The sequence below is a fragment of the Trachypithecus francoisi genome, unplaced genomic scaffold (genome assembly GCF_009764315.1).
Source record: "Trachypithecus francoisi isolate TF-2019V2 unplaced genomic scaffold, Tfra_2.0 Lachesis_group2, whole genome shotgun sequence".
In the NCBI taxonomy this organism is placed as follows: Eukaryota; Metazoa; Chordata; class Mammalia; order Primates; family Cercopithecidae; genus Trachypithecus; species Trachypithecus francoisi.
Genome location: NW_022681465.1, coordinates 26,358,568 through 26,371,142, shown reverse-complemented (window position 1 = coordinate 26,371,142; position 12,575 = coordinate 26,358,568). Strand labels below are relative to the sequence as shown.

The window sequence follows — 12,575 nt, the reverse complement described above, 5'->3', positions numbered from 1 at the left end:
TTCCACCCCACTGCAAATTAATGTATTGAAGTCCTACCCCTCAAGGCAATGGTATTTTGACACGCATCTTTGGAAGGTAATTAAGGAGGGATGAGGTCACGAGAGTTGGGGCTTGCATGATGAAACTATTGCTCTTATAGGAAGAGACACCAGAGATTTTTTTTTTTCTTTTTCTCCCTCTTCTTCCACTCTGTCTTTCCCTGTCATATGAGGACATACCCAGAAGTCCCGTCTGCAAGCTAGGAAGCGAGTACTCACTAAATCAACAGGCACCTTGATCTTAGACTATCAGCCTCCCAAACTGTGAGAAATACATTCCTGTTGGTTAAGCCACCCAGTCTTTGGTCTTTTGCTATCACAGCCTGAGCAGATAAGACAGTGTGTGTGTGTGTGTGTGTGTGTGTGTGTGTGTGTGTGTGTGTATGATTTAAAAGCAAGTAACAGGAGAAGTAAGAAAAAATTTAAGTACTACAGTATCAATCAGAACATTATATTGGGGACTGGCAAACTCTACAGCCCAGTGCCATATCAAGCCCACTGCCTGTTTTGGAAATAGAAAATATTGGAGCAGAGCCATACCCATTTGTTTTTGTATTGTTTCTGGCTCTTTTTATGCTACAACAATATACTTGAATAACTGCAACAGAGACTGAATGGGCTGCAAAGCCTAAAATATTTCTTATCTCTTCATTTGTTGACAGTTTGCCAATGCTTCTATTGAGATTAAAACCATAAACAACTTAAATATTCATTAATTATGCTTAATTAAAATTATGTTATATTCACAATGTGGAGTGTTATGCAGCAACTGATAGTCTTACATATAGATGTATAAATATGGCTTAAGAAATTTTGTTAAATGAGAGTTATGGCTCAATATGTGTAGCATAATTCATTTATGTAAACAATATGTATAAAGAGAGATACATACATATGTATGCTACCATTTATAAAGTGCTAAAGTACTGCAGTAAGCACTTAACATAATTTGTCTTATTATATGATTTATTACATATAACATTTGTATATGTTAGGTAATATTATTTAATATTTTGCAGTTAAGAAATTGAGGGTTAAGAGACTAATTTGTCTAGTCACATAGCTAGTAAGTGACAAAGTCAGAATGTGAATTCACACTTTTCACCACTGTACTGTGCATAAATGTTCAAAAAGGGTAAACACAAACAGTTTTTACTTGGGGAGTAAGGAAGGGAATGGAAGTGGAATTATAGGGGTCTTTAATTTTCTAATATTCTTTTTGGTGTTTACTGGTAAGAAATGATGGTTGTTACAGATTCAAAGGTGCTTCCATTTTGAAAAAAAGAATGTAGGAAATAATTTCATGAACTTTGTCTATAAGTCAATGTTACTGTCAGTAAATTTTGATACTGTCACATTAATGCCAAATACATTGAAACCTGTCATTTAGGATTATTTTCTAATCATTTTAATTAAGAATGAATAATTATAGTTCACGAATAAATATATGAAAAAGATGTTTATCAGAAAACCCATTCAGTTTATAAATGAAGGAAAGAAAGCCTTAACATCAATTATTTTCTAGGAAACTTGCAAAACAGGGAAAACTAAAATGTCAAAGTCTGGGGTAACCACCATGGATTCTCTAAGTTTGCATTATTCAAAAGGATATAATTTTCCTGCCATATCATTTGACAGGCATAGTTGTGGCCTGGTGGAAATAGGTTTACACTGAAAATAAATTAGATTGAATTAAATTAATGATCTGGCTATAAATTTTGGCCCTGTTCTTTTACTAGCTAGGCCATTAAATAACAAATAAATTATTTAGTCTCTTGAAATTTTACTTTATATTTAAAATGGGGATGTTAGTCCCTAAATTTCTGGGTCTACGTACATTAAAGCCTCTAATACATCCAGCACATTGCCAATTATTTGCCATTTATTAAGCATCACTTAGTAGGTGCTTAATAAACACTGGCTATATCTACAGAGATAGAATTTAGACTGTCAAGTAGCAAGTTAAATTGGTCATCTCAGATATTTCTGTCCTCAACTCTACTAGTCCAGAAGGAAAGTGGTTTTCTCCCACTCACTAGCACAAGCCAGCAACAGCACCATCCGGACTCAATGCTCATCACTATGGTAACAACCGTGGTCTCCCTGCTTCCTGCTCAGTGTTTATTCTTCCATTTTCTCCCCCACCTCAGAGCCAGACTCAGCCTGTGGCTCCTACTCAGAAGTCTTTCTAAAAAGAAAAGACAAATTATAGAAAACGGTAATTGGATATAATCTCTTTTTCCCTCAAAGTAAGGTACCACTATGATCCACTTTTTTTTTGGTACAAGGAGCCTAACTAAATATAGTACTTCCATTCTTGTAACAACACATGATTCCTGTGTTTGATGGCGGTAGAAACAGGAAACATGCTTATTGATACTCACTTAATCCTCATGAATTTGCTTGCTAATCTTCAGAGCCCTACTGCCTAGGGGCATCCCATGGAGGGGATTGTGGGAGCAAAGACACAGATATAGGAATGCAGTTAGTGGATCTGAAGGTCCATGGGTCCTCTGGCTTTGTAGGAAGAGTAGGTTGACACGGGTGAGGAGGAGGAAGTAAGGCTGGAGTGCTAGATTGGGCCAAGTTGTGAGAGAATTGATACTGTTAATTTTGTCCTTTTCCTAGGAAAAATCATCTCTCTTAATTATACCAAATTTCACTGTCAGGATCACTTAGGTCCTGCATTTCTTATGTTTCTATGATTGTAGCATCTGCAAGAGAACCAAATATATGTAAACTCAATGATACTTGATCTTAAGCAGTTTGCCATCTGTGGCCCTTGATGCAACAGTTATACTTGTATAACTTATTTTCTTAGCTTTTGAATTTCCAAAGGCAGATCTATCTAGATAATTATTTTTACAGGAATAATATTTTCGCAAATGGTAACTTAACATTTTTCATTTTCAGAAATCACGTTGCTATGCAGCTCTGCACTTATTAAATCACTGGACTCCATTTTATGGGAGGTTGGAACAGAGAAGTCATTTCTTGGCCATCAATGGAAAACCATATTTTAAAAAATTCACAGTGAGAGCATAATATTGAAATCCATGCTTTGCTGAGAGGGGAAAAATGTTGTTTGAATTTGCCAAAATTTCATTTACAAATCAAATGCTAAGCCTAGGGAATCTGGATCACTGAATTTTAATTTAAGCCATTATGTAGAGAGGACCGATATATGCTGCAACGGACATTTCTATCTAAGAATAGGAAAAGCCCCTTATATTTCTCAGAGGAGATGGTTGGGAGGAGTAAAGAGAAGAAAGACAAGCCATCAGACGTGATTATGCCAGCTCTCTTGTCCCCTTTGGGTAGTAGTTTCTTGGAAGGTGTGGTAGAAACATGGTCCAGGACAGTAGGTGGATCCCAGCCTGTGCTTCAGAACATCCCACAGTTGGCGTGGCACTGCATCTAATATGGTGCCAGACTGGATGGCAGAAATGGCTGAGGGAGCTGTCTAGAGGGCTGAGCTTTAGATATCATCTCATTTCTTCCTGTCCTCCAATATTCTGTATCCTTGACATGAATGAGAAATGGAAGAAGCAGTAGACCAGAAGAGGACTAGGGTTAGAAGGAAGAGGTCATGAATGTAGTTAGACTTCAGCAGGGGATGCCAGCATAGCATTTGAGGGAACCAGGTGGGACAAACCACACCTCTGTGGGCACCACCACTGTTTCCTGGGCACCAGACCAAACAAGCTACATGTTGGAGACCAGCAAGGACTCAGAGGCAGTATCTATCCCTAAAGACAATTCATTTATTTTATGTGTGATACATAGGCATACCTGTATGTCCAGGTGCCACTTTGGGAAGTATGAGAGGAAGGGAATACTTAGAAGGAGCTTAAACTTTGAATTATCCAAAACTGAGGCATCTTTATATAACAAGTAGAGAATAAATAAAGCTATATTTTCACTTTGAGTGTGTAACTTTTGAACCATCAACATCAACATTCTTAACCACATGGAGAACTTCCTGGAGGATCAGACCCAATAATATGACAGAATTAGAATCAGAATCATAGAATCCATTAGTGATGGGAATCTTTCAGTCCAACCATCGAAGTAACCTGAACCAGGATAAAACAAGACCACCATGTCCAGCCAGTAGAATGCTATAATATGCTATGATGACTGGAATCCTTGTTAACCAATTCCAGCACCCAGTGAGTATGGATTTCAAATAAAACTATATTCATTGAGTACACTAGATTTTGTAAGGCACCATGCATTCTCTAAGTGAACAGTAAATAGTTGTGATAGACTAGAACAGAAGAAGGGTAAAAATTGCGAGAGGCCTTTGAGGTTGTGTATTTTAATTTTTGTTTTGATCATCTGCATCAGAATCAGTTTAAATGTGTGAACATGCAGATTCCTGGATCCTAGTCTTCATCAACTGAATCACAAATCTCTAGTGATGGGCTCTGGATATGTTTTTATTTTTTATGTATTTTTTATTTTTTTTAAACCAGTAATTTTTATGATGTAGTCATTTCCAAAGTTGACAAAGAAAGAGTTTAACTATCCCAATTAGTTGTATTGACTGCAGAAAATGTTTACAATTGTGTTGTAGAAATTGTTTTTTTCTAAATTAATAGGATAGTTGTAGTAAATATTTGAGATAGACATATCATGTTTAAATATTTCAATCCCTAAGCATAAAAAATTAATCAGAAGCAAACTAGGATTGAGCTATCAGTCTGGGATTTGTTATTATATTATAAATATAAATATAATTTTATAAATTATAGTAATATTATATTATAATTATAAATTATTATATTAGATTATAATAAGGATAATCTCCTCCTACTGGGTTGTCACCAGCATGTCACCCCTCCCTTGAGACCAGCATGAAGGTCAAAGGTCACGCCACCTCTGCAGACTCATTTCATCCCTCACCTGCCCATGGTCACCTGTGTAGATGGTAAGTCCTTGAGCCCTCAAAGGCCTAATAACTTAGATGAGTTCAGATCCAGAATCATCAGGGATCTGTAACTTTGGAGTGAGAAATTGGTTTTCAAAGCAAGAACCCAGATGAGGAAAATCTACAATGATAAATATTTAAGTGACAAAAGTGTTTTAAGAAATTAAAAGAATATGAAGTGAAGTGAGTTGCGAACAAAACCTCCGTGCCCTTCTTCTCCGTGTCCCTCAGCTACCCTCGTGCCTGACAGGCTTTGCCCACGGAGCCCAGAGGACCCTCAGCGACGGCCTGCTGTGGTCGTCAAAGTGATGGCCTCGGTCAGGCCTCATTCAGTCCCCAAAGCAGGCCTGAATTTCGTCTGAATTGTCACCTTAAACCCCACACGGTCGTCCTGGCAGGTCATGGTAATATAGAAAGCCTTGCAAAGAAGTCAGGTTATCTGATCTGAATTTTTCTCTTGCCAGCCTGGGCCAGAAACAAGTACCCAAATGCAGCATTTGAGAGATTTCTACTTTTCTCTCCGCCTCCTCGAGAACAGCAGGTAACTGCAATGCAATCTGTACGGGAGGACAGAGGGAAGGAAAAGCCAGAGCCAGGTCTTGAGCTGAGGAGGGCAGAGTCGTGTGGACTGCCCTCAGGACTGGGTGATGCCGTCAGGGAGCATGAACCCCGTGTCCCCGAGGGTCCTGAGCGCTACTCGGCCATTGGATCGGGTCACCAGGTGGGTGATACTGCCATTGTTGAGGGAGCAATGGAGCCAGGCTTCGAGAGGAAACTGCAGCGCTGTGCCCTGTCACCGGCAACGAATGACACTGGCGTGACATCGGAAGATCTCCTAATTATCTTCCCCCTGCTTGGCATGCCCCGAGGGATGCAGTTTCGGAGCGCTGCCACGATCCGCACTCCATCTTCACAACACGCCCAGTGGCCGCTTCCAGTAATACGCTGCCAGGCTGGCTTGACAAGGGGGCTTCCCGCCCCAGGTCTGTGTGGACTTTGCAGACGTTTGGCAGGTGCCTGTTGCTGAAGCCAGTGGTTTCTATGGGGTGGGTCATGGAGGAATGGACGATTTTATTAATCCTCAACCCCAAGCTTGCAAGTTGGAGTCCAGTTAGTTCTACCGGTTCACGACCCAGCGGGTTGAGACCACAGTCGTTTTCCAGGGAGCCGTCCACATGGTATTGGGAACGCATGATGAGGAGGATGTACGCTGTGGTCTTGGCTCTGCAGTGGTCCAACCTGGACGCCAGGTCTTCTCCAGATTCCACGTTCCTCTTCCTTAGGTTGTTCAGAGACAGTGGTTCTCGCCTGTCCCACTTGGGGTCTCAGACGCTGAGATCCGGCCGCGTGCCCCACGCCCAGGCCCAGCTGCGCGCGGCTTCCCCTCTGTGCCAGCAAAGCAGAACCTCGGGACCAAGCCCCTGGCAGCCCGCAGGCTGCCAGCCTCAGCACCTGCCGGATCCCCGGGCCGCCAGCTCCCTTGCAGGTCCCGGGCGCTCAATGCCTGTCTGGCACGCCGCCTCTGGATATGCTTTTAAATAACAGATTTGGGCCGGGTGCGATTGCTCACGACTACCTGTAATTCCAGCCATATAGGAGCTCCACACCAGCCTGGGCAACATAGCGAGACTACAAAAATGAAAATAAATAAAAAAATCAGAGTGTGTTGGCACGTCCCTGTCATCCCAGCTACTAAGGAGGCTCAGGCGGGAAAATGGCTTGAGCCTGGGAGTCCAAGGCTGTAGTGAGATGGCGCCTCAGCATTCCAGTCTGGGCGACACAGCAAGACTCTATCTCAATAAATAAATAAGTAAGTAAATAAATAAATAACTGATTTGTTTTGTGCCACCTACACCACTTATCTAGTCCTAGCTCTCATTTAGCAAATGAGAAAAGTAAAGTCTAGAAGAGCAAGTGATTTGGTCCTGATTACTCCACTAGTTAGTGGAAGAGCCAAGATTGTGTTTAATAATAGTCTTTCATAATTGTTAATTGAGAAGGAGAGTAGAGAGACGCTGGGGATGGTTTATGAGATATACCAGGCTGGTTAATCTTGTTTTTCTGCTCCCACACTCCAACCCCATGACTCTCTTAAAGTTATTGTTCAAATGAATGTGGCAAGGTTCGTGAACTCTCATAGCTGGGGGTGTGAATTTTCAGTCCCTTGACATAGGAATTTTCAGAATATCCCAATAATTGGATTCTGGAAGAACTTGTAAACCGAACTCATACATAGGACTGCTTTATATTGAAACACCAACTTTCTGCATGTTATGGAACACATAGCTCCAGAAGCGAGATCCGTTGTTCGTCTACAAATCTCACTCCCTTTTATTTGATGAGTTAACTGAGGAATACTTATTTCCATATCAGCAGAGAACTCTAAATATATAACATATAAACCTCTCTGTTTATATGTTTGCTTTCCCCAAGAAAAGGAAGTTGGCTTTCAGTCCAGGAATTATTATTATTATTTTATTTTTTGAGAGACAGAGTCTCACTCTGTTGCCCAGGTTGGAGTGCAGTGGCATGATCATTGCTCACTGCAAACTCAGACTCCTGGTCACAAGAAATCCTCTGCCTTGGCCTCCTAAAGTGTTGGGTTTACAGGTGTGAGCCACTGTGCCTGGCCCAGAGATAATGCTTTTGATAAGACAGAGTTGGAAGCAGATGCAGTTACCAGAGGTCCCTTTAGTTCTACTCTATTTTCCTAAATGCAATGCTGATTCTTGCCTTTGTATCTCCAGAAGATTTTCACGCTTTCCAAATTTCACTTCTCTTCAGTGAAATGCTTTCTCATTTCTAGAGTTATTCTACAGGCAACTTTCACCTGCCTGTTTATATGTTTATGCTCATTTTTATGTCAGCATTGCATTGAACAAACAAGGGACAATCAAAACAATTTTTTTTTTTCACAACTGCTGCAAGCACAACCACTCTGAGGGCAGGTTCTTCTCTGTCCCAGATGAAATGAGGAGCAGGTGCCATTGAATTTCCTGGTTACTGTTAGAAAATAAAATATCCTCTAGATACTTTAATCTGCAGAGCAATCTCAGTTTAGTAACCTGGATGTCCAGCCAAAACTCCAAATTTCATCCAAAGTTAAAGTTTCTTTTCTCATCCAGCACTGGCCTGTCAGGGCCCAAGGTGGAAAAGTGTGTGGGAAGTGATTGGCTTCATGACTCCGTCAGTTCTCCCCTGCTCTCCTTCCCAGCTCCCTGACAAGGTAAGAGGAAGGGAGCGGAGGCAAGAGGGTGGGAGGAAGCCTTATTGAGTGGCATCAATCTATGATAGACATTTACAGTTGATTTTGTCCTGGAGCATTTTCATAGGTTCTTTGGGAACATCCATTGCTGGAAGTCTCCCTGGATGTGGGCATATCCTTCTGCTAATCACTTTGCCTTTATCTCACAGCCCCCTGGGTATATTGTGGTACACCTCCATTTTTAAATGCAATAGCTTCCTAAGACATAGCCCATTTTTCCTTTGAGCACCTGGTAGGCATCCAGCCCTAGCCATAAAATTAACCTTTAGATTTCTCAGGTGCTAGTCACATACCAGTCTGGTATCAGAGGTCACATCACAGGTTCTCCTTGTGGTTTATTTGAAGCATCCTCACTAGATTTGAAGTCAGGAGAAGGCAACATTCATCCCTTTCCCAATCAGGAGTGGAGAGTGCAGGAAGAGTTGAGACTCAGCACTATACCAATTATTCCTAAAGAATTTTTTTCTCTAACTGCAATTTTCCAAGCATTTAATTTCATTTTATATTTTTTTTTGAGAGAGGCCAAGGTTTGCAAAACCAGATTTAGACTACATCCATTACACGTTGTCCGTAAATAGCCTTGTATATCATTTTGGAACCTGGAAGAAGTTTTTTCTACCTATTGCCTTGGGACCTCAGCCTAAACTGAGACCAACTCTCATTTTACCTTCCTGTTGCATTCAGGTGGAGACAGATCTGTACAACTAGATGGAAATGATGTATACTTAACTTCTGAGCTCTCATCTATCCCTGCAATTTCCTGGGGAAATGTTTGGGACTTTCTCTTCTCCCCTTCCCTCCTACCTGATAAGGACCTCCACTTTCTGTGAGGTCACCCCCATAACGTCTATTTCATGTCATCATTCATTCTTTGATTTTGCAGCTCTTTCCAATTCAGTATTTCCTTGCTTCATATCCCTCCACCCTCAAACTTAGGGATTTTTAACTTCTGTTTGTGCTATCAATTCAATGCAAGATTCCTGTTTAAAAAAAGGTAAGGACTATAGCTCTTAGAAAGAGATGTTAGAGAAATTTTTCCAATATCCTGGGCCTTTGGTCCCCTTGGTACCTTATCATCCAGGCCCTGCAGATTCCTGCTCTCTTCAAGGGAACTCTGCCTGCTTGCAGAGATACAGGAGACCCCTTTTTTGTTGCCCACCTAAGCGTGATATCAACCATTGAAAGAAAGCATGTTGTGAATTCTATTTGCTGGTTGTATTTCAGCTTGCATGTACTTACTTTGCTCCACTTCTTTACTTGCAGCAGAAGAATAAGGCAAACATTTTAAAAAATTCCTTTGATCAAACAACACAAAACAAGCATAGCCATTTATTTCAGACCAAAATTTTTTGAAGTGTTTTATTTATTGTCAAAAATAAAATAGTGGAAATAAATTAAGATGATGTAGGTGCAGAGCTAAGAAGACAGATCAATACACTGAATTATATTATTATCAATTACATATTTGGCCATGTGATAAATGTTATAAATGCTTTCAACTTTCCTCTAGATCCCAAAAAGAATGTTTCATTAGACTAATATACTTTGGAAAATAGTTTGAATTTAGGAAGCTAAATATTTAGAACAATTTTGATTAGACTGCATGTTAAAAAGGGTTTATATATTCACCATTAGTAATTCCCAATCTAATATTGACAATGAGGAAACTCTGAACAGCTGTCATCTAGAATTCTAAAATATCACTCATTGATAAATGTGCAACATAAGCACCATAGCTCAACAAAATGAAGTGCAATTTTCTCTTCAGTCAGAGAAAAGAGCAAGTTCAAGATTAGTTATGCATTAAACAGTCCATTTGGGAAGGCTAATTAGGGAGAGAGAGAAGACCTTGAAATAGAAGTCACCAGAAAAAGCTAGCAGATGAGTCTTTTTGGAGACTTAATTTGTCCTTTGTCACAGACAGAACACCTGTGAAAAGTGCATGTTGCCCTCATCCAAAGTCTGGTTATGAGATTCAGAAGGTTTTCTGATGCCTGATTAAAAAAAGAAACAAAACAAAACAATAGGTAGCTCATGAAATTGTCTTTAGAGATGCTGAGGCCTCTTGGGCATCAGGTTTCCAAAATGATATAATAGGTGTGCAAACTCAATTCCAAAAAAAAGACATGGGCACAAGATTTTGGCTTGTTCTCTTTTTCCCCAGTACTTCAGAAGGCCTGAGAACGAATAGAACATACTGCGTTTAAGAGAGTCACATTTTTGACAGGAAATCTAGCACATGGAAAAAAAAAATCTGAACTTTCTCCAATTTAAATACACTCAGATTAGTACAGCTCTCACTCCAACCACATACCAGTACTCCCAGAAGCTGCCTCAGTTTAATATCACATGCTATTCTTTGTAGAACACTAATCAAGCACAAGAAAGAAGTTATTCTTGTGTAAGTTGCATTTACTTTCGTATCACTAATGTGTATCTTTCTTGAAAATCTAGACAATATTTTTCTTTACAAAATTGTTTTAGAGTTTTGGTATTTCTGTTCCTCAATATTATCTCATACAAGCTAAATAAAACAAAAAGGTCTAGAGGAGAAGGGTAAGAGTATTGGTTGTTCATTATTGGAAGAGGGGGATCCCAGAATTAGTGATAATTCTTATGAAATATCTCCGAGCAGGTTGTCCTAGACCTGTCTTTGCTAAGGAATGGAACAAACGCCCTTAAGAAAAGACCAGAATCATAAGTTAAAGAGTTTTTTCTTAGAGCCTTTTTTCTGAGGAATTAGCAGTCTAAGCTTGAAGCAAGAGAAGCCAAAAGTTGTGCTCTTAAACTCCGTCTGTGTCAAGAACTCTCAGACAATCTATTAAAATGCAAGGCCATCTACATTCTCTTAAGAAAATCTGTTTTTTAATATAAAAAAAAAACTAGTTCTCTTTTTCATTTGCAAGTAGCAGGGCTAGGGAAGGCCACTTCTGATGATTTCGTAATGAAGCTTAGTGAATGGTTGAACTTGCCCATTCTTCCGAGCTCAGGTTAGGCAGTGTCTAGAAGCTACGAGAACTGCTCTGGGGGTCACGCTACTCACTGCCCTTTAACCTTCTCAAGTCTTTCTTCCCTTATAAGGGGAAGTTTCTTGGTCTCATGGGAGAAAAATATACTATTGACCTGAGTATGTATGTGTGTGTGTGTGTGTGTGTGTGTGTATGTGTGCTATAAGTATATACTTTTTGCAAAAAAGTTCCAAATTTCTACGGTCTACAATCTCAACTATGGAAATCATCTTGTTCATCTTTTATTCCCACAACCAGGGATAATATTCAAAACATTTAACAACCAATATGGCTTCTTCACAGGTTGTTCAAATGACACCGGCAGTAGTGCTGGAGTAGAGACCTGAAAGCCCCATTTGTGCCTCTGGTTGGAGGGTAATGGAGAGGTATGGATAGATGGCCATGGGAAACACTGGGTGGGCTCCAGAAGTGGCTATTCATCAACTTGTAGTAAAGCATTTTAATATTTTAATGATCTACACAGCTGTTAACACTGTGTGCTGTCTGGATAGAAGCCCTGTTCATAGCACTATGAGGTGGAGATTATAACCTCTATTTTATAGCTGTGGGAACTGAGGCCCAAGGAGATTAAGTAATTTTACTATGGTTACTCAACTAGAAGGAAACGGGGAGAAAGGGAAACCTGAAGGTAAGCCAGGCTTATAAGATGGCCAAGCACAGGCTTTTCCTGCTCCTCTATGCAGCATCTGTTAGCTAGGCCCACATTTATCCACTTCCTCAGTATCTGGTCTGTTAAATCAAGCTTAGAAATAACCTTTGATGGTCTCTCATTCTGTGAGGTTGACCTGGCTGGAAAAGTCCGCAAGAAGACCATAGAAGGGGGTGCACCTCTACAAAGTGAAGGTTGTTACTGCCTTCCCCACTCCCCTCCAAGCTTCAGGAGACCCTGGCTGTTTTCAGGCCACACAAAACCCCTTCAATGGCTGCTTTCCTGAATGAGATGGAAGTCTGTGAGACCCTCTTTTCTGAGACTGCTTTGGCAACAAGAAGTTGAAATATACTCTCCAGAAAGGATTTTTTTCCCTTTTTCCTTTCCTTCCCAAAGATCAATAAAGTATACAAAGGAAATACATTTTCTTTATTTTAAAAATGTCTCTACATTTAAAAAAATTGGGGATTGACTATAAAATTAACTAATACTTATTGTAAGAAAGTGTGAAAAAAGCTGGTTTGCAAGTTAATAAAATTAGTTATATTCCTACTACCTGTTATTTTATTATATTTATTGACATTTATACTCCTGGAATCATACTTTTCAGCATTTTTAAGTTTTTTTTTAAATTCTTAGTCTTTTAAAGTCACTTTGAAA

At 39.9% G+C, this 12,575-nt stretch overlaps 1 pseudogene across 1 annotated transcript; it reads left to right on the top strand.

Annotated features, from left to right (window-relative positions):
* The first annotated feature begins 4,096 nt into the window (after positions 1 to 4,096).
* Positions 4,097 to 6,596, top strand: LOC117064410 (annotated as a pseudogene). Its single transcript, XR_004429442.1, has 3 exons — positions 4,097 to 4,211; positions 4,873 to 4,972; positions 5,437 to 6,596. The product of XR_004429442.1 is annotated as an uncharacterized LOC117064410 (transcript).
* Positions 6,597 to 12,575: the final 5,979 nt, after the last annotated feature.